The sequence below is a fragment of the Cardiocondyla obscurior genome, linkage group LG21 (assembly GCF_019399895.1).
Source record: "Cardiocondyla obscurior isolate alpha-2009 linkage group LG21, Cobs3.1, whole genome shotgun sequence".
Lineage (NCBI taxonomy): Eukaryota > Metazoa > Arthropoda > Insecta > Hymenoptera > Formicidae > Cardiocondyla > Cardiocondyla obscurior.
Window position 1 is genome coordinate 2109347 of NC_091884.1, and position 27654 is coordinate 2137000.

Below are 27654 nucleotides of genomic sequence, written 5' to 3' on the forward strand. Positions count from 1 at the left end.
GAAAAAAATATCAAAGAGGAAAAGAAAGGGTGAACTGTAGTATGTTAAAACAAGTAAGATTACTCAGGATTATTACGCAAAGTGTTAGGGTACGTGTGATGAATTAGTCACGCAATACGTAAAAGTGAGCAGTGCGTGCTTCGTATGGAAAATTCTCGTTTTCAACCTTGCGCGGTGATAATAAAAGTAAATTATTTCTCCATCGCAATACCCAGATACTATATTCGTCTGCACATCTTGATAATATTTAACCGTTCCTTGTTATCTTTATCAATAAAAAAAAAAAATAATAATAAAAAAAAAGAATCAATTTACTTTACATAATTCAATAACCAATATCAATCCAATAATAAACGTAAACTATATGTAGCTTGTGTATGCGTGAGCGTGTTAACGTCTACCGCGTGCCTATTCAAAATCACGCAACAAAAGTTACGTGATGGAACCAAACGCAACTAGAACTCATTTACCTTAATCACGCTAAGCATAGCCTGCTACATTCGTCTCCTTGCTGCCTAACCTCGGGGAGAATAAGGGATGACTAAGAAAACGGCGAAATCGGGCGCGCGAGTGAAATGTATGCACATAAATTGCGCAACTCTCCGCGCAATGCCATCGGCGTTGAAAGGGTTAATCAGCGAGGCGGTGGTAACCAAAAGGTACATTGAACTCGTATAACGGCGGCGATAAAGATGTCGACTTGCGGGTGGTTGTAAAAAAAAAAAAGAGAGAAAAAAAACATTCGACGAAAAGACACGACGAAATAAGTAAATGGCGAAAAAGAAAAAAAAAAAAAACGCGGGAGCGCACGCACGTAGCACGCACGAATGCATCGCGTTGCGTGCAGCGTGTTATATCTTCGTCTTGATAGGAGGCGCGTTTATAGTTTATGCGACGTAACATTTCCCTTGCGAATAAAAAATACGCCGTATAAATAAGAGTGCCCTATAAATGACGCGTAGGAATTCGTTTTCATCCACTTCAAAAGTCTCCCGTGACAATTCAATCGGCTAGCATTAAATATTATGAACACGGTTTAATTTCAGTAAACTAACATATTGTATCGTAATAAAATTAATTAAATCCATAAAAAAATTAAGAATTGGCGACAAATATATTTCTGTCGATGGAATATTAATATTAGATAGACTAAAAAAAAAAAATTTGTAAAACCGAATTTTATAAAAAAAAATCAACGAACGTCTCCCTACTGAACAGTACGCGTTGATTGAATTCGTTTCGATATTCTTTTCTCTTCGCTCGGAGCATCGACGCAACCAACATTCAAGAAGTCTCACGTGTTACGCAGACATTACGGACACGTGTCGCGCCGCGCAAGACGGAGGGCGGCCCTCTCCGAGCGTCGCGACGCCAGGAACTTTCGGAATTAAATCGACGGCTTTCGCGGTGCCGAGTAGGCGAACCGTAAATAAAAGCGAAAGACGCGTCCCGCGCGCTACGGATTCGTGACTCGCGTTTATAACTGGCGACGCGGGACATACACGACGGCCGTTTACACGCCGGATTTAATTTCGCGTTTAGTTTTCATGCAAAACTACGCGGGGCCGGCGTAGAAATGAGATCGCTCGTGTTGCACGTTGTCGCTGACGAATCTATCTGAGATTTTATTTCAGGAATGCAGGCCGACGTGTTTCAAAAATGAATCTCGAGAGGGAGGAGAAAAATTACAATGCGTTATCACGCAACTCGCGCACGCTGGTTGCAATGGTTGTTTCAGTCGAATATCACTTCACGTTAAATGCAAATTCGCGGGTAGTATATTCTTTTTTTTTTTGTCCGTTTCAAAGTCTCATTCTTAAAAAAATTTTCCTTCGCTGCATTACTTCATTATTTTATATGTAAATCGTGTATAGCATTCAATATCGCAATTCTAACGAGAATCACGATGCGTTTTTTAGGCTGTAAAATAATAATTAGCTGTTGCTCGTTTGATATTAATTACATTAAATTGTATTTCATTGTTATTTGATAACGCAGCTAATTGTCGAAACGTAACCTACGCATCTGACATTCGATGAATTTCATTGACATTGCAATATTAATCCTGCTGAAACGCAATATTATCTATGCGAAGGATCATATTTAGAGCAGCCACACAATTCATCGAATCTCGATTAATAATTAATTAATTTCTCACATTAATATTAATTATGCGTAGAACATTAATGTGATCACGCGTGGGAGTCGTCAACAGCCAAGTCCGCCGCCGATGTCTCTCCGCGCAGAGAAACTTTTCTTCGCCGTCCGTAAAAAAAAAGAAAGAAAAAAAAAAAAAATATCCGTAAAAGGATATTGCGCAAATATATAAACGCGTCTCGCCGTTGCATTATACAAACTATCCGACGTTTTGTAAATGACGCCCGCGATATTGCGCGGAAATATTAAAGCTACCGAGGGCTCTTTACTCTAGCTGATACTCTAGCGAATGCTTGTTTTGTTTAACAGGGAGAACGCAAGGCGGATCGAATGATCTATCCACCGTAGGAACTTGACGCTCTGATGCGGCGCGTATAACGTAGCTGCCGGATTTATCGCGATTCCGTCCCGGTCCCGGCGAAATCCACCGTAATGCAGATTCGAGAATCGTTCTTAGCGCGGCGCGCAATCACGGAGATATCCCGCGTAAAACGTTATCGTAATGAAAATGATAATGAATTTAATAAACGAAGGAACCTGGATCCCGGAGGTATTTCAGGTCCTGACCCAATAGTTCGAGCGCTTTCACGCGCGCGCGATCTACATGCCGACAATTTCCTTTCACGCGGAAGAGAGAGACCGCCTCCCGTCGCACGCGGAATTCTTTCGGCGTTCGTCCCGGTCGTTTATTACGTCATAATAATCCCGATCGCCTAGTGAGTGAATGTAATGTGCCGGAGCCCGGGCTCGCAGAGAGCGAGCGATATAAATCAGCCGGCGTAATATCGCGTCGGGACGCGGCGCGACGGCCGCTTATACGCTGCATTGTTTCGGCAAAACCGGGGGAAACATAATGGCGGAACCCTAAGCATAATACAGGCCCGCGTCGCGTCGTTCCGACGGGGAAACAGGGAGCCTGAGAGCGGGCAACAAATTGGTTTTAAGACCGAGGAGCCGTGGGCGCTTTCCGCCATTGTGGCCGAGGTATTAATTAGCCGGCACGTGAATTTGTTCGCGCGTCTTTTCGTCCCATTTTACGTCCCTTGCCCTCGTATCACGGCCATTGTTTCATTAATTCATTTTTCTTTTTTTTTTCCCTTTCTTTTTTATTTTTTTTTTAACAGAAATCTTTGCGACAAGATGAGTTCGCGGGAAGAACGTTTTTGTTGCACGTACATTATGTTCTCGATAAATATATAAATTCGAAATATAATGATGTTCGGCGTAAAGAGAGGAGATAATAAATAATATATTTCATTGCCTTCAACTCCACGAGGATTATCGTGTCCGAAATTAGTTTGGGGATTCGGTACACGCGAAATGTAAATGGGATGAAATGCATCCCATCGATGCCGAAGTCTAATTCGTTCGGTAATTGATAAAAGCGCGCAACTAATAACATTTATCTGCGATTATACCGCCGACGTCGGTGCAGGTTGGGAATAAATAGCACGTCGAAAATTATCGAAATACGCTCGCATGGCAGGAAGTAATTATTTGCTACAATTTCGTTTTAATTAGAGCACTTTGCGGATTTTTATCTGGTAGATAATGCAGGTAAATAATTACTCTTTCAATTGCACGAATTTGCGGTATGTTTTAATTATAGTTTATTAATTGCTGTTATTGTGCATGACGGTTGTAAGAATTAACCCAAAACGACAGAATGATTATTACCGTAAAACAAACAAAACTACTGTATTATTAATAATTATTGTATATACGTATATTCGTGAAAATAGCAAACAAAGTATAAACGTAATTTTCCTAATAAAAAAAAATAAAAATAAAAAAATTAAAGTAAAATATAATATCTATTAAACAAAAAAATATATTTCCTTTTCTCGCGTTAATTTTGCTGTTTTTTTTATTTATGCACATGTTATTTATATAATTTTTTTTTTATTAATATCTCCGTATTAATAATAATTTTTTAAATCAAATACTCTGAGTTGTCATAAGAATTTTTATCTTTATGACGTAATCTACCATTACATAAAGCTGTTACGAATAAACCCAGTTCTCGAAGCTATCACTTTTTGAAATAAAAACAATGAGAAGCACTCCGCATCGTGCCACATCAATAACAACAACGGCGCCTTTTCTGTCCACGCTGCTTAATTTTGCTGCAAGTGATGTATTTCCGTCGCGCTAATGGAACCGAGAGATAGTCAGGAAAATAGTCTCAACAACGGAAATCCGTAAATAACTTCGTAAAAATTTATCTTTATGTGCATATTATCTACACGACGACGTTATCTCGTTTCCAGTTGGATTACAAGCTTGTCAATTCAAGCGTCATTAAAAAAAAAATAAGACATGCAAATTGTAATAAGCTACAAATAATTAAATAAAATACAATAAAAATAATACGCACATTTTCTGTGACTGTAACAATTAATTCTATTTGCTAATCGTTACTTTTGTTCAATTCCTTTCTCGAGCCACGCATCCACCCTTTGTCTATTTTCCACATTAGAAATAAAATAGCTAAGTTAATGATATCCCGCGTATTCTTGTTAACTACATTTCCGCGAAAGTCTCGAAGAACGTGAGATAGATTGCGAACGTCTTCAGACGACGTTGGAAGCACAGGAAGGAAAGTAAAAAAAAAAAAAGAAAAAAAAAAAAGGAGCAGAGAAGAGAAGATTAAAGAAAGAAGAAATCGATGGAAGAAGGGATAAGGGGTGAAGAGGAACGCCGAAGGTCCTCCTTGCTCTGCGGAAGGAAGGAAAGCGGCAGGGTGAAAGTAAAGAGGAAGAACAGGCACAGAGGAATGCAAATGGCCGCGTCTGGCTCGATATGCAAAGGAAGAAATATTTGCGCCGCGCGAACCGTGGATAGTATTGCGTGAAAGCCGTGGCCAGGGTCTTCTACCTTCTTATCTCGTGAAAGGGGGCGAGGGATCGAGAGGGAGAGAGAGAGATAGAAGTTGGAAAAAGCGAAAAATGAGGTTCATCGCCGACAGTCGGAGTTTTCCGCAACGGAACGGCCGCGCATCGGTACATCGTGGATGCCGCGACGTCGACGCAACAGCGACGACAGTGGCGCCTTTGCATTCCGCCACAGCGAGAATTTTACCTCAAAGCCGCACCGCCACCGAGATGTTGACCGCGATAGCAAAACCTGCGCGATAATTTTATATCGACCTGTTTTTCCCCTCGTTTTCCGCGAGGCTGATCGATTCTATCGATGAAGCGCGCGAAGAATAGATTGCTGTGCACGAGGAATATCAATACGGATTGAATAGAAATTGATGGAAAAATATATGAAGCACTACAATTTCCGGTAAAGAGAGAAAGTGGAAAGAGAAAAAGAAAAAAAAAAATTATATTACTCTACTTATGTATATTACAGCGTAATAAAATATAATAAAATAAATTGGAATAGTTTTTATTATAATATATACGAAATAAAAATTGAAATCACCGCGCGAGAAGAAAGGATATACAAGTTTTTATAAACGTAACAAAATAACGCGTAAACGTTAATTTTATTTTAATTCGAATTCATTATATTTTTCATAAAAAATTTAATTGCTTTATTTTTAATTAAGTGCACGGCGGTGCGGCTAAATAAATATACCTACAAGCGCGTGCACTTTCACAGACGCGGTAACGCTTTATTTTCTGAAAAGCCACCTGTATCCGTAACTCTTCGAAGTGCCAACACGGATCGGCGCGTGGATGCACTTTCCTCGGATGCACATTCATGGGCGGCAACCAATAGGAAAGCCGAGAAACGTTGTCGGCTTTTCCGCGGCTTACAGGGAGTTTCACGGTTGAATATCCCGACCCGTGCTGATAGCGTCTATCGTTTGTATTTTCCTCGCGAAGAACGGAAAGCTTGGAGCGCAAGAAAAATTCTCTCCGCGAGTAACACACTCGCTGTCGTTCAAATAAAATAACACCTATTGTTTTGTATTATTTCTACAAGTAACACGGCTGCGTTCTATATTCGCGCGCGATAATACTTTAGCAGCTGTTTATTTCGACCGTTTTCATTTTCTCCTAATTGATTTAGACGAGAGAATACTTATCAGTCGATTGAAATAATGATATCGATCCATCATAAGAATATATTTCTTATTAAAAAAAAAAAGAAAAAAAAAAGAGAGAGAGAAAGATTTCTTCGATTATCAAAAAGATAAAAAGTTTTATCAACGTAAATACGTCTTCTGACATCTGAAAATGTCGGACCTTTCACCTTTCCAACATATCCACGTGTCATTGGACAGATATTACAGATTAATCTTCGGAAGAAAATAGAGGCGTTTAACTCTCGGTATAAAGTTTTCCAATTTCGGTGGACGATATCTAATCCCCGGTGAGCAACGTTTACCTCTCCGTCACACCGTCGTGACGCCATGACCGTAGCCGTTCAACGTCGCGCCGGCCTTCTCCTCTCTTCTCCGTGAATTCCGGCGAATTCCACCGCGAGTTATGCAGACAGTACGGTAATTGTTCCATTACCGCGAGTCGCCTCCCTCCCCCTCCCCCATTTCCTTGCTCCCGCTGCGTAACGTATGGCCGTTTAACGGCAACTTTTACGGATATCCCGTGTCGCAATTAACGTCGTATCTAATCCTGGAACGGCGATTAAGCGGAAACGCGAACGTCGACTTTTTCGACGCCCGGGAGAACGGGCGCGTGAAATTTCGACTCGTTATCACCTAACTTTCGCGACTATGTCACTAATGAAAATAACATCGCACTTATACGAGTAGATGGACAAGTAGGTGCGACCAAATCATATCGTTTTATTTTAAGAATTTTTTTTTTCAACCCGCATTCTAATATAAAATTTAAAATTCACCGATTATTTAAAAGAATTTATCCACTCTAGATAATTATGAACTCAGCGTAAGAGAGATTATAAATGTTGGAGTAGATATTTTTTTTTTTTTTTTTCACGAAAAAAGCTGCCTCTCTAAATAGTTTCGCGTCGGGAAAAGTGAAGGGAGGAGATATATCTTTAAGATTTTCGAGCTAAATAACGAGATTCGTATCCCCTCTAAACATTCTCATGAATTATATCTTAATTTTTCACGTGTATCGGTAAAACGAGGACTTTAAACGCTCCTCCGACTATTATCTTCTATTAATTCATCCCATCGCTCTTTTTATTCGAAAAAATTCAGAATTACCTCTCGGGGCACCGTCGACTACAACGGGGGCGTAACAATCTCACGTAAACTTTACAACGTTCTCTCATTTGCGATGAAAAGAAATTACGAAAAAATTTCATTTCGTAAAGCGTATTCGGAATTATAGCGCGATTTAATCCGCAATATCGCTATCGCTACACTTATACGCGGATCATTATTTACCCAAGCTTATGAGATGCAAATGAGATGTTACTTTATCGCGCGCGATAAGCGCTTATTAAATGAAAACAAAGTTGACATATGTCTAGGGGCAGCCGGGCACATATGAATACAGTTAATTATCTCCCAAAACACATTATTATGCGTATAAGCTATTTGTAATGGTTCAATAGGCCGGAGTAGATAGTGTTAATAACCGAGAACTAATATCACCCCAACAGGAAGTTAATATCGACACTGCCAGTGATTTACGCGTTAGCTACCCCGAGAGAGGGAACGAAATCCGCGCTATTTTATAACAATTTCAAAAGGGGGAAACTCGAGAGACATCGCGCTAGATCATTCTCGGCGCTTCGTGCGTTTCTACTAATCGAGAATAATTTGCAATTGCATAATGCACTCCAGACTGCATTACGTAGCGGAAGCTTGCCCTACGTCGTAACGGAACGCGCCGGCAGGAAGGATGCGAAATCGAGGTGCTACAAGCGCGGCAGCGACGACGCCGGGTGGCGGCTGGTTGCTTCGAGGGTAAAGAGGAAAAATGAAGCAATTAACCCGAGTGTCGGCTAATGAAGCTTAATAAGGGTACCCTCTCGGGTTCTAGCAAGCCGCCGTAATGCGCGACTACTCGCGCGCGCGTATCCGCGTTTTAATTAATACCCTCTTAGTCCAACGACACATCTTTCCTCGCCGGGGCGCTCCGCGACGCCATTGTCTCTATTGTTTTCTCATCATAACGTTATGCGCTCGGAAGCTCGCGTCATTAGGCGCTCTCTCCCGCGAAGCGGGGAGCCTTGTCTCGCTCGATCTTTTCCTCCTCGCTGCTTGCGAGGATTTGTTTCTCCGGCCGGAGCAATATATTTCTAATTTAATTTCGCCCCGTAGTACGTTCCTTGATATCGCCGATCTCTCTCGTCTGCTATTTACGCGCGACGTTCATCAATTGAAAGCGCCGACGGAACTTCAAAAGGCGCCGGAATAAATGGTATTTTTCCCCCGGGCCCGCGACAGAAGAGAGAAGCAAGCGGTTAATAACGCATCTCCGGCGAGTACGATTTTTCGCCGTGGATTTTAGCATTATTAACACCGCTGCGCGCTAAATTCCTCGGACACGGATACGCTGCTTGTTATTTCGATCGACGTGGCATGTCACATATATCACGGCGAGGGAGAAAGCGTGTATAAGCGCGAATGGAACATGTCGCATTTTCGACGTGGATTTATCTGACGCTAGATTAAGCGGGCGATTTTCTTCACTCAACCAAATCGACGTCCCCTTTCCCTCTGGACACAACCGTTATATATATTCTTTTTTCTTTTTTCTTTTTTTTTTTTCAATCGCTTCTCGTGACAAATGTTTTGTCACGGTTTTTTTCTTACCATTGCTTGTTCCGTAAACTGATAAATGGAATTATTCGCGTGGAATATTCAAAATTTATGATTTTTCTGCAAAGAGCACAAATTGCCGTATCGGTCTAATATTTTTATTCCCCATTGGCATACTTTTATCGATATTAAAGACGTTATCAAATATCAAATGTATAAAATATAATACATCGCTCGCGATATTAAAATGCATATACATTCATTTGTTTAATTAAAAGAAGAACTTCGTGAAATCGTTACATTTACGTGCCTCACTTTACCGTTACATAAAGAAATGTTTAAAGCACTTGCGTGCGAATCGCTCGAAGTCAGCGATCGGTTACTTAGGTATTAAAAAAAAAAAAAAGTACAAGGGTCCTGTCGCATAAATTTATCCATGGTTTTAACGAGGCTCGCGTGTCCGTAGCTAGGAATTAAGCGCACTCTCGCCACTTTTATCCGCTCTCTAAAGTGTCGGTTAAATATTCCTTCTGAAAAGAATTTTACAGCAAACGAACGTTACGCGAGTGTTGTAATAGAGAAAGAGCGCGAGCAACGGGAGGAGAGAAAGAAAAGGGGGAGAAAAGGGGGAGAGAGCGTGGACCAAAGAGAAGGGAGGAAAGAGAGGAAAATAGTGGAGATGATAAAGGTAAAGGCGGAATTAATTTATTACAGACCCTCGGGGGCCAGTTGAAACAAAACGACATAACGACGGCCTGTAGTAAAGACAGTATCAACGAACGGAAAAAAAAGAATAAAAAAAAAATCCGGCGTAATAATGCCGAGTGGGTGGGATTAAAGGCAGGATTAATTAATTACGTTCGTAACCCGGCTCCGCCGAATTAGTCCCTCGGAAGAGCGAGCGAGGCGTGGAACTTACGTCATAGAACGAATCGAAGGGAAATTTCCGGGACGAAACGCGCATTTATTCCCCTGCCCTGACGATTATCTCTGTCAAATTCGGATTTACAACGAAAGAGTCTTTAAACGACAATTATCACGAGTCTTTCGTAAAATAAGCTTGCAAAACCGATTGCCCGACGCAAAGAAATTTAAATTTAATATATTATTGTATTAATAAAATAATATGGCGTTGTGATTTTTAGTATGCGATAATCTTTCTATTAGTACGAGATCCGAAAAATGTAAGACGAGCTAGAGCGTTTTTCTCTTTTAGTAAAAACCGCATTTGGTGTTAGTTAACATATGTATACATAGAGAAGTATTATAGTTACTTATAATATTTTTTCCATTACCGCCACATCAAATTTTAATGATAGATATTTTGATGAGTAAAGTTTATTTCTGCCTTGAGTTATGAATTTACCTCACCGGAGATGAAAAAGAAAGAAAAGCAAAATCGAGATAATAGTGCGAAGGATAGCGGAATTAAAGAGAGAATTAATTAATTGCAGTTGGAAAATGTTCAGCTCCGCAAGTTTCGACACGAAATAAGATTAGATGTGCATTCGGAAGTAAAGTAAAAACAGTTTAGAGCGATGTAAGCTTTATAAAGGAGTAGTAAGTAAAAGTGTGGTAAGTCGAAGAAAAAAAAAAAAAAAAAAGGAACATATAACTTTTAACATATTATAAGATAGAGTAATCAGAAAAAGAAACGTTCTAACATCTTTTTGCATTTATCTTTATAGGTACTTCAATCCAACAAGTAATGCGTATGTATAAAGAAAGTTTTCAAGCCCTCCAATAATTAAGACAAGAAAATCTAAACGAGAGACACTATACTCTAGACAGACAATTAAAACAATAAAACTCCTTTCTTTATACGAGCCTAAGTACTTCAGCAATTTAACGGTGCATATTTTCTTTTCTTTGTAAAACAAGGGGGAGCTGGCCGATGCGTTACCGGTGTGTCATATCACATAATTACATCATTTTGCCCCATAAGCGTTTCATGTTGTCCGACGGTATAGCGTCGTCGTTTAATTAACAAGCGAGAATATTCATATCCGACGTACTGGGACGCAACGGAACGGGATGTGCGCGGGCTCCGTGCCGGACCGCAAGCAGATTAAACGGCGCGAAAAAAAGAAGGAAAAACGAGGGGCAGGAAAGGGGGAGAGAGGGGAAGACAAAAAAAGAAAAAAAAAAAAGAGAGAGAGAACGCCGACGCGGTAACAGAGGCGCGACGCGGCAAAAGCGACGACCTGACGGCGCGCGCGACACGACCCGGGATTTCCGTCGAGTTTTCCCGCGTATTGCTTTCCGCTCCGAATCCTCCTGCGAGTCCCTTCTTCTCCACTTGCGTCAGCGTCCCGGAGGATTTATGCATTTATACGGGTCTGACGGCGACCGCATCCGAGAATGACGCCGGAGGGCACGGAGGTGAAGCACCAGGGGAGGAAGCACCGGCGAAGGGGTTGCGGGAAAGAGGGGGGGGGGAGGAGGGGAGGGAGGAGGAAGAGCATCTCCTCCCTCGATAATCGTCGCCGGTGTGTAATCGCGTTTGCACTCGAACCCGCGATTTATGACCGGTCACGTCAGCGTGCCGGGGCCGCCGTACGCGCGGACGGTTTCCGGCTTGATTAATGCAGGAAGGAGTGATGGAAATAATATACAGCGTCCATTCCTCCCGCCGTTGGGCGTCGGGGTGCTCGTGCCGCTAATGGAGGAGCTTCTTCCTCTTTCGTTGATCGATGAATGCGACGCCGCCATCCGCTCGGCGGAGTAATAAAAGCGCGATAGAGACGAAGGAACGAGCGAGCTTTGCATTGTATCGCCGATAAAATTCGTCGAATAACGCGAATAGAAAAGTGAAAAAGAAAAAAGGAGAAGAAGAAAGAAAAAAGAAGCTAAATGATACGTAACCTCCACTATTGCTTATTATCTGTTATAAACATTTCTTTGAAATATAAATTGCTCGTTGCCGCAGCACGTGAATTATAATATCACAATCGAAATAACCCGAACGCGGTTGTGAAAAATTGTAGTAACGCATAAATTACGTTTAATTAATAAAGTAGCGTAGTAAATGTAACGATAGACTTTTGATACAGGGAGAAAAGAGCGCCGGGGTTTTTTGCTTGAAAACAAAAGATCTCTGGTTTCACGGTGTATGCGCGAATCGATGCTTAATCCATCGTTTCGCTCTCGGCGGTTCGCGCCGTTCAACAAAAAGCCTCTTTCACGGCTATACGAGCACTTGCCATCTTTCCCCAGTTTAGGCGCTTTTTGCCACCGACGTGAAAACGGATGGACTCCGATAATACCGAGGTACCCTTCCGCCGAGTGTGGATAAACCGGCGGAAGAGAAAAGTGCGCGTAAAGCGAGGGGGAAACGATCATGCTTTAAAGGTTACGCCGTCGTCAAAACGTTGACCAGAATCGATCGGATCTACGCGCTCCATGAATACTTGATGCAATATTTGTGCAAGAAACAAAGGATAATTCTTACGCGATAAAATCGTGCTCGCGCGTGCGCGTTTCATGCAATATTAATTTTGTAAAAAAAGAAAAAAAAAAAAAAGAAATTTGTTATCAGCAGACAAGATCGTAAGCGAAATCCGACGGCCGTTGGTAGCGGAGAGCGGGAGTAAGATCCCATGAATATTTCATGCAATACTTGTCTGGAAAAATAGGGGAACATTCGTAGGGCGAGTGCAAGGGGGTGGACGGGTGTACCCCAGATCTAGCCCGCGCGAAAGCGAGCTCAAAGAAATATTATTATTGTTCGATGTGGGCACGCCTCGAAGTGCACGTCGATGCGATTGGATATCCCCCGGCAAGGTAACTTGGAAGCCGAGGGAAAAAGGGAAGAGGGTTTCTTATGCGAACCGGTTTTAATGCCCCCCCCCGTCCCCCTCCACCCTCCCTGTATTGCACGGCAACGATAACAATCATCGTAAAGCACGAATACGAGGCCGGAACGATTTCAGCTTCTAATAAAGAGCTATGCTCGAATTTTAAATCGTAGAGGAAATGTTTCATCGCGATAATAAAGTCGGCCGGCGTAGAACTTAAGCATGTATAAAGATTTTTTTACGCGGGGGTCGCCTTTGTGTGAGAATTTAAAAGGAGACGTAAAGGGAATATCATCGCGACTCTTTCCTCCAACCTTTCCATCATCCACGTGTGAACATTCATCGCTGCCACTCCATCTTCGTTCCTCATACTTTCCTGGCAACTCGCGTCGCCGTTTCGTACCCTTCGCGGAATGTAGAAGGAAGTGGGAAGAGCTATCTTCGAGCGCGCGGTATAATATTGTTAGGTATGCAAATTAAACCATTCAAAAGCTCTGATGAACTTCCGGAACTTCCAGCGTGCTCAAAAAAGGGGAGGGAACGGGCGCGACAAAGGGCGAAAAAGAGCGAAGTTTCGTCACGTTGAAAACGGAGAAGAAATCAACACGAGTTTGAATAATTAATCTTGGGTAAATGTAAAATTTGATGCTTTCGCGTTCTATGTCCATTTAAGTACGATAATATAGTTAATGAAAAGTGACAGTAAAAGATTCGCCTTCACCTCCCTTGTTTTTGAAATATTAAAGATATTGGGTAAGATTAATCGTCATAAGCTACAATTATTATCTACGTTATTAATTAAACTTATGTATTAAATAAAAAAAAATTATTTTTTAAATATTTTAATTAATATTAATGTTAATCAAACTATAATTTACGAATATAATCCCAATATCTTTTTATATAAATTAATTTAAGAACAAAAAAAAAATATATATATATTCAATAAAAATGGCAAGTACTAACAGTCAATATGTATTCAGTGGTATTATTCTAAATCGTAAGTCGTAACTCAGTAATATTCTCGACCAGTCTTCAGACACCCTTACTTTGAGATACCATTAGCATAAAATAATCACCGTGGCAACGTGGAACGTGATTTCATATAAATTCTAAAGTTCGGGTAACGCAGCTTCGGAATTCTCGCAGAAAAAGGAGGGAGGAAAAAAAAACGGAAAATATAAAGAAAAAAAAAAAGTTTGGTTTCAATTTCCACCTTCTGTATCTCTTGCGATTGTCTGCTTACGTTGCTTAAGCAAGAAATGAAAATGATTTGCATCCCTCAAGGAGTATTTCGAGAAGTTTGCGCCCGTAACTATTCCCGCAATGTTGTGTAATGCAACAGATCGTACATAATACATCCAGTGAAATATAATTTCACTGTAAATTATATATTTTGATTAACAACACGCGTACTTTATCTTTATAATACGTTTAGATTGCGAGTTTTTAACGCGAAGCGATTAATTGAAGAATCGAATAATTCGGAAATTCGGTTCCTAAACGTTCGTACGCGTGTCTGCGGATTTGAAATCGCTGGAGGTAGCTCACGCGAAGTAATTGCCAATTACAATTGTAATCGCGAATGTAAGAAGCGCACAGACGTTAAGTATCTGTGATATAATGCCATTATCGAGCGTAATCCGACTGCAACGTTTATCGAAGCCATTAACATGCAAATTTTCGTGTAATGGCGTTATCCCACGGTGAAAACAATTCCCGTCGCTATTAGAAAGCGCGTCTTTAAATCCAAATTCGTGAATCTAATTGACAGAAATTTAATTAAAAGGAAAGGAGAGGGGAAAGAGGAGAATTCCGCGCTGCAGCACGTTTAAGCAACCGATATTATTCTACGTCGCAATTAAAGCGACGTGTAGATCAATTTAATAGATTTTTCGAAACAATTCGATCCGTTAAGGAAATCCGATTTCAACTCTCGTTGATCGTGCATACAGCCGTTCGCGGGATTTACATTGCAGGGAACGTTCGCCCCGTCTGAAATTGTCGGAAAACCACCTCGCTCGAGCTTCTACTTTACCTCTCGTACCCTTCCTTTCAGCGCCGCCCAACGGGCGCGACCGCCACGCTCCTAAAATACTTCCCCAAGTACGACAATTTACTGTAACTGCGGCTTTTTGGCCTGCGGTTATAAAAGATATTACGCATGATATATCCCCGTCAGAGGCCGTCCGACGGATATACGTCGTATACTCGCGTGTGCTATTAACGTCTTTTTCTCCCCCCCGGCCGTCGTGGATTGATTATCGTCCCTCCGTGCAGTAATTTTTGTCGGGTCGTCCTCGCGTAGAATTACGATTCCGGCATACGGTTGTTTATCGAAAATCGATAGGGTCGCGTTTGTATCTTTACGTTGCCCGGCCGAAGCGCTCTCGCCGAGCGGAACGCTCGAAAGTCCCTTTCGTACGCTGCATTGTATTTTAACGACAACGACGAACGTTAAAGAGGCCAATTCGCGCGACATTATTATTATTCGGCGTATCATTCGAGAGGCTTAAGAGTTGAAGAGATAACGCAACAGTTATCGGAGGGAGAAATAGTGTCCTAAATGGGTTCATCGGTTAATGTGACTCGAATTATTTTTGAAATTAAAAGTGGGGAATTTATTGTCCGGGAACCACCACCACGCGCGCGTCCAGCAATATGTTTCATTACAATCAAGTAATATTCGAAAATCTATTACTGAATTTTTCAATTAACCTAGTGGAAATCAATAATGCCCACCCCTATGCAATTTCATTGTGTTACGGAGTTACGCGTTTATTTTATTTTTCAATAAACGCGTAATGAAAAGCTGAAACGAACGATAGGCAAATCCGTTTTGCAGCTAAAATTCACTGAATGTGATTATGCAAACTCTTTATAAAAATCAGACGGGAATGGCAATGACAAAAATAAATTAATAAATGCGAACGAAATCAATCAGTACCTCAGACGACGATATTATAAATGTAAAAAAAAAAAAGAGTAAAATACTTTACCGAGATAAGAAAAATTCAAAAGTTACTTGGTCAAATAAAATAAAATAAATATCGCGCTTCAAAAACTGCGTCGTGACAAGAAACGCACGTGATTGTATAAGAATTACATTAGCGTTAAAAAAAAAAATTACGTTCAACGATAGCGCGCTTCTTTTTTTTTATATCAAGTTTCACATTTGTACGTTTTATTAATTTATCGATTATTTTAATTATTACTGCATATTTCGGCTTTATCCAAAATATTTCCTATCGAAAACTGATTTTCTAAATTTTCTCGCGGCAGTATAAAAAAATTATGCTAACTAAAAACCGATATTTATTGGCGGAACTTTGCGATCGCGGTGATCGGACCGCGCTGCTTGGAACCGGCTGATCAGTAGTCGGTATACTACTAGCGATCAGCTGTGCCGCTGCGCGCAGCTCAGTAGTCAGTATCAACGCATGGACGTGCTCGCGCGGAGTAGCGCTCGCAGTAGTTGGTATCGACAACGGTCGGACCGTAACAACCTCGAGATACAGATTGTACATTTGATGCGATCTCCAATGATCCGATTGTATCAAATAGCCGCGAGCAGTGCTACATTATGTTAGTATCACTCTCGCGATCAATTTTCTGCCCTGATTAATTTCATTTCAGTCGATTATCTTTAATTTAATTTCAACTAAATTTTCTCCGAGAGAAAAAAAAGGAGGGAGGGAAAGAGAAAAAAAAATTGTATTGGCGTAAAAATTATTCGTCTCGGCGATTGTAAGTAAAATTTCGGTACGATAAATTATACATATTCAACGAAACCACGATAATAAAAGCTAAGTTAATTAAAGCGGGGAAAAAAATTACGGTGGATTGTCGCGCGATCCCCTTAAGCGGTATTGAAAATACCGTTTTTATATGGTATTCCGATTTAATGTATGCAACGCGAACTCTGGTATTCATTGTGTACGGTGAACTCTGGGTGTTCATTTATAAGGCGGTACTAGTAGAAGTCGGCGCAATAATCAGGGAAGCACGGCCGTTCAAATGAGTTTCAGTACGGCAGATAACGGAATTCATTACCAGGCGCACAGTCGACGTTATTTTCATCTGCCTTCTAATTTATAATTATTTCGCGTGTCCTTGTTTAATACTTGGAATATATTAAACATATCTATATCGCATAAGCGCACTATTATTTTTAATTTCAAACGTCGGACTCCGATTTCAATACAATTGCAGATCACGCATTTCGCTAATGTACGATGAAAGTTAATATCATATTCACGGGGCTCTTATTTCAATTCGTTATATACGAAATTATTACATTACCTTATAAGCGTCGAATTTAAGACTCGGTTAATAATGAACAGTCGATATTATTATCTCTCCAATTTTATATACGCGTCACCGCTTCCTTGACTTTTTCATTAATAATATAATACACGTCGCGGCGACTAATCAAATTATCCTCGGTCTGCTTGTTAAGCAAATTATTAAAAGGGCGAAATCATTATCCCGCTATCATTTGCAAATTAACTACAGCTAGCCATCAACTGCGTAATTGAATCGCGCATAATTCGCCATATTCTGACGCTCGTGCACGGATCCCCTTGTGAATCTACCGGAAATCCATCCTCCTTGTAGCAAACGGGACCGGCATAAGCCCTTACCTATCCTCGACTACCCTTACCGGCGCGAACGCAAGGAACTATTCCCGTGCCATTAATTAAATTTCCGTTCCCCGCCCTTTCTCCGCTCCCGGCCGGGTCGCGAGCCAGACGCACGAAACGATTTCTCGATTTCATGATTTCTCGACCGCCGATCTATGCGTCGGAGCCCTTCCTCCCCCTCCCCCTCGCGTGGTAGTTCGCAGGCGACCGCAAAACTCCGTCACGTAGCCGAGAAGATAGTAGACGGCCTAGGGGTGAGGGAAGAGTGGCTCACCGGCTCTTCCTCCACTGCTCGTTTCCTTTCCTCCCCCTTTCCTTGATGCTATACCCCACCCTCTTGTATCGCCCACGTCCTGCAGCTTGCAACGGTTTAACGCGATCCCGTGCAAATTTGTATGCGGCCAAGTTTATATGGTACCCGGGTTGAGCGTTAGTTCCATCTACCCTCGATCCTCCACCTCGCTCTCGCGCCATTCGCCTGCCGCTCACCGTCCCGCTTCAATCCACCTTCCCACCCCCCCTCCCCCTGTCCGCCCTTCGCCACCCCGGGTCAACATAGCCAAGAGCGTATCAACACATAAGCGGCTGTATCTCTGCACGTGTGTCTTTATCACGGTATGCACACATAAGCGTGTATACGCGGTGTCCAAAAAGCCGCGTACTTGCTGCCGCTCATGAATTACCTGAATGTTGTTACCTAATTTCCCGGCATTAAGCTCCTTGCTGAATAGATTATCTTTGACCGGCGAATAAAGTCTATTATCCGTTTGCATTCGCGATACATGCGCCCTGACTTCGTCGAAATTCCTTAATTTCTAATTAATAAATTCCACGTACGTATTATCAAATGACATTTAGAGACAAAAATGATCTTGGGCCCTTACTTCAGCCGCATTACAAATAGATTCGCGAGCCGACGCGTGAATTCCATGAATCACCGTGCGTATAATACGTTACGCACACGTCCGGGTCCGCGCATACCGATTCCCATGTGTACGAGAGCGCGTTACGCGTGTTAGTGCAATCTGCGCGTATACGGGGGCCTTTGCGTTTGCAACACACACGTGCGCATTTACAAATGCACGTCGACGCACGTGTGTATATTATCGCATTGTATTACGGATGCGTGCACATGCGAGCGCAGGATACCCTGCCGTGCGGCAGGCGAGTTGTGCTTGCATATTTCTCGAAAAATTTTATTCGGTTACTTTACGTTTGAACTTATATATAACCACCGTAAACATTGTACTGCGGAGCGAGTGTGCGAATTACAAAGAATTGTTGAATCTTCCGACGAAAAAAGGAACTTTATATTCCGCTTAATATGTTAATTTGCTTTAATAAAAATAAAATATACTTAATAGTCTAAAAAAAAAATGTAAGAAATATTTAGAAAAACGTTAATTAAAAAAAAAAAAAAAAAATTAATTAAACAGATCATGAAGAGAATTATCTGTTAGTCTTTAACAATCGCATCGCTTTGCAAGTTTTATTCACCGGAAAGAAGGCGAGTTTTAGTTTGTCGGTGGTTAAAGGCGCAAAAGCACTCACAGGAATCGCTTCGGTAAAGGCCATTTGCAATTAATCTTTTGTCATCGACTAAATTACTAGTCATCAGTCGACTAAATTACACCTCTCTAATAATCAGTCACGAATATTTGGATCGATATCCATTTATCACGCGAATATTCAACATCGGAGATACCCGTGGCACCGATACATTTGTTTAATCGGACGGTATGTGATACAGTACATATCAATTATAAGTGTACATCCAAGTGTTCATATACGAACGTGAAATCTTCAATAAATTCTGCGCGACCGCGGCGCAATAACACGGATATCGAATCATTGGAATATCACCCGACATAGCATTCGATTTCCTTCTATAAAACTCACGCGATGCTTTCGCCTACTTTTAAGCACCAATATCCTCTCCCGTTTATATTATCGTATGTAAACTAGCGCGCCAAGTAACGCAAAGTCGCCTCGGGGGAGGGAAAAGGGGGGGGCTTCGAACGCTACGAGCTATGACAGCGCAATAAAATTTACAAAAATCTTACCGCGCTCTGAAGTATCGCGCAAAAAACTGCTCTGTACGCCGGCACTCTTTTTCTCTCTCTCCTTTACTCTCGCCGCAAATATATGGCCTCGTGCACATGCATGCTCTTCCGCAGCTGCGGTAGGAAGACTCGCCTCGGATATCACCGGCGGCCAGCTAGGGCGGACACAGCCAAAACTTTAAATTTCGTAGGGAAAGCCCCGACGGCGTTGGTCCATGCTAATTTTACGATGCTACGTCGCCGTGCGTCACCGACGTTGTCCCGACCACCCCCCTCTCCCCCTTTTCGCCCCCGCGCTAGCCTTGACTGCTCTCTTGCCCGAAATTCGCCCGCGTTTCAAACTACGGTGGCTTTTACACGCGAGCGCCGAGGGCGCCATGATTCTCTTGTGTGATTTTGGGACGAGGAGGAAAAGCCATTTAGATGTTCGACCGGACGACGTACGATGCACCTGAGGTTCCCACCCCCCCTTGTCCCGCCAATCCCTCGATCCCTTTTGCATTCTGCCCCGCGGCACGTTGCGCCGCTTTTGACGCATCTTCGTCGAATTAACAACGGAAAGCACCGTAGGTGTGGCGAAGCTTAATTTTGTTCGCTAACAATACGGGACCAGGGCGCATTATCTTCTGCCATTATCGCGAACGAAAATAGATCATCTCTCGCGCGTTTGTCATTAAAATCTGAATTTATCGACACCGTTTCGAATTAATTGTCCGACAATTATCGCACCGCGTGCGCACCGAATTGGTTGAAATATACAGCTATCTTATTTTTTTTTTTTTCCGATTAATTAATAGACTGTTTGACGATGACAATCATGAAAATTGAAGAGTTTGATAACATGGAAAATTAAAGGATCCGATATAAATAATTTGCGTCGAAAATTTATCCAAACGCGAAACAACGAACCTTAATTTTCCTTCCACTTTCCAAAAGATTTAATTTTAATCGAAACACGTCACATGTAATTTACAAATTAATCCTCGACAAAATTTCCTAATAAATGATTTGTGCGACGAGAGAGAAAAAAAAAAAAAAAGAAATGACTTATATTTCATTCATATAAAAGTGCACTAATTTAAAAAAATTTTCTTTTTTTTTTTTCGAAATAGAATAATATCATTTGATACCTTTTATTCCGTTATTTCCATTTGGTGCGCGCGGCCCGGATGTTTAACATTATTATCATCGTAAAACTGCTTGCAGCATATTATATTTCTCTGAATACATGTGCACGGCGGCTACAAATTACTGTTTAAAATTATACTGAATAAACGGCGTGGGAAAAAGTTATCGCGATACCCTCCATCATGCGTTATCGATATTCACTTCGCCGAACACTCGCGAGAACACAATGGGCCGAGGGGGCGATATTATATATCGAAGCGAGCAATATGGGATCCGCCGTGCACCGACACGAGTTCCGGCGGCGGGCTATTATTATTAATGCATATATAACGGCGCAACAAAGCGATCGTTTAATCGGCGCGGCCGATGATGATTTCGATCTGATTCGCGTGCGACGGGCTGGGCATTACGCATTACGCCACAATGGCGCGCAGGACGCGTGTGCATCTGCGGAGAATAATAAACGTTATTGCGCCGAATGCGATGTAATTTGATAATTCGCGCCCCGATCGACAATAGCGTTAATGGATTACATCGCCGGCGACGCTAATTTTCAACCAATACGAACTACTCGCGGGCGTATCCACGGACGTAACCGCTAACTTGTTTCGTGCGAGAAGAAAGGTAAAGAGATTTATTTTCCTTCCGCTATTAGAGGTCTAGTTCAGGGCAACCGTTACTGTTCGCGCTTTATTCCGCGGAGATGGCAATTAACTCCATTTGCCAAACAAATTATTAAAGAGAAAAATCAGGGAAAGATGTTCAATATGATTTACGATTCGCCCATTATCATGACAATATTTTCGCAAATGTTTACGTACGCCCAGAAGTGGGAAGTTCAAGGGAGACGCGATGATGGGAGACCGCAAAGCCCCGTCGTTTGCATAAACAGAAGAACGAAGGAGGGAAAGTGCAGAGGCCGGAAGCGAGAAGGGTAGCTAAAATAAACAAAGGGAAAAGCTTGAGGAAAAAAACACGGAGTTTGAGTTCAAAATCTGCATTTATTAACTTGACTGAACGTGAAAAAGAAATGAGAAATAGGAGGGAAGGAAGAGAGGTCAGACAGGTAAAAACAAGAGAAAGAAAAAGAGGAGGGCATTAATATTGTCTTACGGTAATCTCTCTAAAAATTGGGAAAGAGCGTACGCCGAGGAAAAAAAGATACATAACGTGTAAATGTAATAAACCAAACTAGGCAATTTTATTAAATTTTTTAGTTCTCCAAAAAAAGAGAAAAAAAAAGTAAAAGAGAAACGGAGCAGCAAGAGATAATTAAAAAAAAAAAATTTCTATCTATTTTAGTCAGAAAAGAGATAATAAATTCTTTTAATACCGAGGATTATTACATATTTCTATAAAAAACTATAGAAAAAAAAAAAATCTAAATTTTAATTCTAAATTTCATTCCCTTCTCCTCAAAGAAAATAATCACTTGAATTTTTTTCTCGTCCTCTTGCGTACAGAATACACAAAAAAAAAAGAAAAAAAAAAGTTTGTAAAGAATACTTCGAAGGAAAAAAAATATGTCGATGAAATGCGATGTAAATTCTATACTTTCGAAACTTTCTCTTTTACCAATGGACGTAGCGTCGCGTATAGGTTTTATCGCGGTCATTTTCTAGTCGTTCAATGGGAATTTCCCTTCGAGGAGGCAACGATAAACTCGCGTAGTGTGATAAAGATAGGAGGAGCACCAATTCACAGCGGTGAAAGCTGGGGGGATAGCGGAGTAGTTGCATCGCGCGGTGGGAAGATAGGAAAAGATGACGGTAAACCCGGAGGATTTAAGCCGGCGTTCGTATACATCTCAACGGGATGAGAAGGGTAAGAACTTGAAAGAAGATGATAGAGAAACCGTGCATTGCGTTAGGATTTCGCCAGATAAAAAAAGCTACGTGTCGCGGCCTCGTCTCGTCTCCGAGGAAAGAACGCGCCGTCAAAGCCGTGAAAAAGCCCTCTCTTCCCCAACTCGCGTAAAAAAAAAAAAAAAGTCTTGAAGAAAAAGCGCGAATAAGTCGTTATTATTTCATTCGTCTTGCGGTGGTTCACCTACTTGACGGAATATCTCTCTCAGAATCGGTGCGCGTCACGCGTACACGTGCCAAACGGAAAGAAATCGCGCTCTCGACGGGAATAATACGAAAAAAAAAAAATGTATGTTACGGTTAACAAAAGCTCTCTGACGTGTGCGAATAAAAAAAAATGAAATTGAGATCGGAAAGTCCGCCACCGTTAAAAATTACGTACGGCGGAAAACACAAGACCGCGGCTGAAACGACGAGGTCGGATTTTGTTCTCTACTTTCTGCCCCGCCGATGGAATAAAACAAAGGTAATGCACGACCTGACGTTCAACGCATTCAATTAAAAGTCACGCTGGATGATAGAGACGGTAAAGGATGTTGCGAAGTTATCAATTGCGGCCGCAAATGTTATTTAAAAAATATAATAAAAAAAATATATTTTAAAAATATATTTATAAAATTTATTTATAAAATATATCCTACTGATTTTGAAACATTTTACGGAATATTATATTGTCTCCATGCGAACGCAAATAAAATATGTATTTATTATGCTCAAACAAATATATCTCGTTAATATAGCGATAATACGAATTGTGTTAAAAATTTTTCTTAATTCCTATTAAATGTGATATATACAATGAAATAAAATTTATTCAAATTGGAAATTAATACTTTATAAATGCATAAAGATACGACTAACGATATTTTATACTAACTAAAATTATTGAATTTTTAAAGTTCATCGTTACAAATCAAATTTAACTAAAATCACCGCTTAATAAACTGAGAGAAATGCGAATGACGTGTCATCGCAGGTGATATTCAAAAATAAATACCGTTTTAGCAAGGAACAGTAATGGAAAATTCATGTTTAAAGAGCAAAGCGCTTGATTTGCTATGTCGGATCACAGAGAATTAGATGCATTCAAAATATTCTATCATTGAATAAAATTGTATTTGTAGTATACCGTTTTACATGCTAAAAATATCCGATCGCGCCGAAAAATATCCAGAGGAGGAAAATGCAAAATAAAATGTACCGATTAATGCGAATAATACAGCAGTTAAAATTACGTGAAAAATATCGGGTGAAAAATAAGCAGCCGCGGTGAAACGCGAATGCACACGCGGTATTATCAAGCCGAGCGCTAAGAATAAATTTGTCGCGTCGGATTAAACGCTATTGAAGTCGGCGAGGGTAAGGAATAACGTCTGCCGGCGTCGGAAATACGCGCCGAAGATTACGTACGTCTGTAAAAGGGAGATGGCGGCGGTGATAACCGGCGAAAAACCGTCCCTAACACGCGGCGCGCAGCTTTCGCTCCCCATCGAAAGACGAGCCAAGGCTCGATAGAGCGTCGAAGTCATAAAAGAAAGGGTGGCGGGTTGCAACGCTAGGAAGGTGGAATGACGTGCATCGGGGCAGGATTATTTGTTCCGACGCGATTCGCGAAAGGGTGCGACGCGACCTTCTTTCCTGATACGACGACACGGCGAAATGTCGCGTCTGTAAACGAGCCCGCGCGCGCGTCGAGGTTGTAGGGATTTTTCCCTCCTCTTTACAGCCCGACTGACGGCGTAACGGCCGAGTCCCCGCGGTGTACTTTTCCATTATCGCGCGCGTCCTCTTTTCATACCGCGCGCGGAGAGATCGCGAGACACGGTGGCGGAAAATTTCGCGATGATGACTTGCAGCGCGTGAAAAATGAATGCCGCGCGGCTGTCGCCGGCGCTAAGAAGCTTCGTGCATAGTTATACGAAGAGAAGCTGCATATACACGCGGGTGATTTTGGAATACTTGCGAATGACCGCTTGATAAATACGTCGCGCTCTCGAAATATGTCGCATTCGTACGAAGGCAACGTGTATCACGAATCTCGAAACATCTGTTTATCTAGAGCAGATCTTCCACCGAGCCAAAATCGATTTCGATAACCGAGCGAGTTCCAACGGCGAACGCTATTTTTATATTTTATTTGCGTACTTAATTCCACGGTGTATTTACCCGAAAAACATTTCTCTGGAACATATCGCGCCGCAACGATCGTCGAACATTATGCCGGGGCGCTTCGACGCGAAGCAAAGTTTCGCATGTCAATTCGCAATCTCGACGTTACTCCCGCCGATTCTTTTTCGCTGCCTCTGTATGTAATGGCGGCGTTTAATCGTGACCACTCAGTCGAAAGAAAATTTCTCTTTCTCTTTCTCCTTCTCTCATTCACATTCGCTCGAGCGTGCTTCGACCGCGCGCCGCCGCTATTCTCAACGATAACCGCGGCAGTTCCCGCGGAAAAATGATTTTTCGTCGTGAGTACTGTGCATTACGGCTCAAGAAAATATCCCCGAGACCTTATCTCGTCTTGTGTTATATATAAACGTGTCATATTAAAGGCATTCGAAAGGAGGAGAGGAACGATCGCGAGAATTATCCCGATGCCGCGAATTGCAAATGCGTAAAACTCGCGCCGATAAAAGATTACGAGGAATATTTCAGATAAATTTTCAAGATAATATTTTCGTTATTACTATCTTACGCAAACGGTAGAAGAAACTTTAATGATAAAATAACGATTTGGAAAACGGTAAAAAAAAATATATATATATGTAAAGTAAATATTAATAAAGCGAAACTTGATATGCATTAAAAAAATTTTATTAATTCAATATTCTCTTTAAGTTATCAATTCGTCAAACGAAATCGCGGAGTACTTTTTCGAAATACCGTCTAATTAAGTCTATGAAAGCTCTACGATAAATAAATATTACCGTTGATAAATGCATCAAGGGCCCAGTAACATTTTTGCCATTTCAGGCGTTCGTTAAAAAAGTTATGGAATGTTTGCGCTTCTCAGTGAAAACTTCGAGGCAGCAGAATTGCAGACGTAAATGCGTTTTCTACGGAGCCTATTCGAGTTTCTGTACCATTGTCGAAAACAATACTCACATCATTGCGTCTAATTCGCTGCGCTTATTGTTCGCTAACTGTGCTAAACTTTAAACACGCGCACATCTACATCATTAAAGGAGCCAAGCCGTTCTTTCTCTTTTTTTTTTTTTTTCCTCTCATTCCCGGCGTTCTATTCCTACCTTCGACTTGCTCCCCGATGCGAGAAATAAAAACGTCGGGCGGAGACATAAAAAAAGAGCCCTCTAATCCTACGGCTACGAGAGGTCGTCTATTTGACCCGCGTCCTCCGTAGAGGGACGGTAAAAGGAGACCCCGAGGTCTACATCAGAATGGTTCGGATATCGGGATCTTGATACCAATGGGAGCCGCGTGGAAAAAGGCGGGCAATCGGATGTACGATTCGTAAGTTGGAGGCTGGAATTAGCCGAGGTGCACACCGAGAGAAAGATCACGCCGGGAGCGGCATTCGTTTTCTGGTGGTACCTCAAAGTACCTCCTGAGAACGCGAGAGAGAGAGAGAGAGAGAATGGCGAAGAATGGACACAAAAGAAAAGAAAAAAAAAAAAAAAGAAAAGATTGAGAAAAAGAAGCGGGCAAAGGTCATAAAAAATTGTGTAACGTCAAACGTTAAAAAGGTAATAAAAATAAAAAATAAAAAGGACGTTATTAAATTTAACGTTGCGCTATTTAGAATTAATTTTAAGTATTACACGGAGAGAAAAGGAGCGGAGGAATTAATGGTAACGTGTAAGAGCTAAACAGATGAATTTATTCCGTCTTTCTTGAATAATTGCTTTTACGAAATCGAATTCTCGCGAAACACACTGCGCGAGAGGGGTCCGTCCGAGGAAAGATCACCTTAAATTTCCTTTGCGCTCAGCCGCGTCCTAAATTTTGGTCGAGCTTTGGGGCGTATTTACGACGGAAACTCGGCGGTGCCGGCCAGCTCGGTTTTAACTTCCGGAACGACGGCGACGCCGAACGGAAAGCGAGCTGTTTATTTCGCGGCGGTGTTTTACAAGAGGATAAAGTAACGAGTAGAAAAGCGCGGGGGCAAACTCCTGTAATTACCGAGGAAAAAAAGGGGAGGAAGAATAAAAAGAAGAGGAACCGCGATAGTAGCTCGCGGCTGTTGTTCCCTTTAAGAAGATTAGTGTTTGCGCGTAATCCGGAACTTGATAACTAATGATACTCGACGTTGCAAATTCAAATTAACGCAAACGTAAAATGCGTAAGAAAAGATATTTAATTTCTCATCTTGCGTCACAAGGTTTTACAATTATCGAAAGCGCATTAATAATTTATATTCTCTCTTTTTTCAGAGAGGAATTAAATCAATATTTAGTTACAACGTATCGCGTAAAAAAAAAAGTTTCTATTAAGAATGATTGCAAACGGGTTAAAAGAGTTTATTGCATAAAAGATGATGTTAGGGAAACGGTAAAGAGTTATGGGACACGGCACGGAAAAGGGTGGAACTCGCGAGATAAGGAGAGCACAGGAGAAATCCGTATTAATACTTACGAAGATGAAGGGAAGAGAACGAGGGGAGAAAACGGAGAGAAGTCCAAGGGAATGATAGCGAGAGAAATAAGACCATCGATAGGAGGCGACTATCAAAGGAATAAAGGAACCGCGGGAGGAAAGGTCCACGCTATCTCGGCAAAGAAGTCCCTCGTAAAGGGGGTTGCTAGGTTGAAGGGTAGGTACGGAGGAGAAAGATACCGGTGTGAAGGGGAAAAAAAAAAAAAAGAACGAAGGCAGAGAGGATCCAAAGGAGCGAACGAGAATCGTTCTTGCATTATCTAAAAACGCGGCGAGTAAAAGGGAGGCTGTATCTCCTTTTTTTTCTTTTTATTTTCTCTTTTTTTTCCCAACGTGTCAATAGCATTAGCGAGTCTAATATGTGCGAGTTCGGGAAATTGTCGAATGAAGCCGCTCGCGGAAGAAAACGCGTTTCTCGTTGTTTTAAAAAAAAGTAGTCGTCATTAAAAAAAAAAAAAAAATAAAAGAAATAAAATCTGTCTAGTATCGATCGTCAATTCACTGTCCAGCGCGGACCACGTATCTAAATAGAGATCTAAATGTTTTTTGCCGCGTACTTGTTTACTGTTTTGGTCTGACCTTACGCAACGCTCGCTCGACTGCCGAAATCGCCGGGCGAACCGGTTCTTGCCGTCCGCCACCCGCGCGTCCTCCGCCTTCGCGAGTTTCGAGCGTAAGGTGCCGGCCGATGTAAACACACACACGTACTCATACTACCGCGACGGTCCGTGGGTC

General features: G+C 41.6%; 1 protein-coding gene across 3 annotated transcripts in view; it reads right to left on the minus strand.

Annotated features, from left to right (window-relative positions):
* Stet (stem cell tumor) overlaps nt 1–27654 on the minus strand; it is a 330475-nt gene that overhangs the window by 34451 nt on the left and 268370 nt on the right. The window lies entirely within an intron of this gene.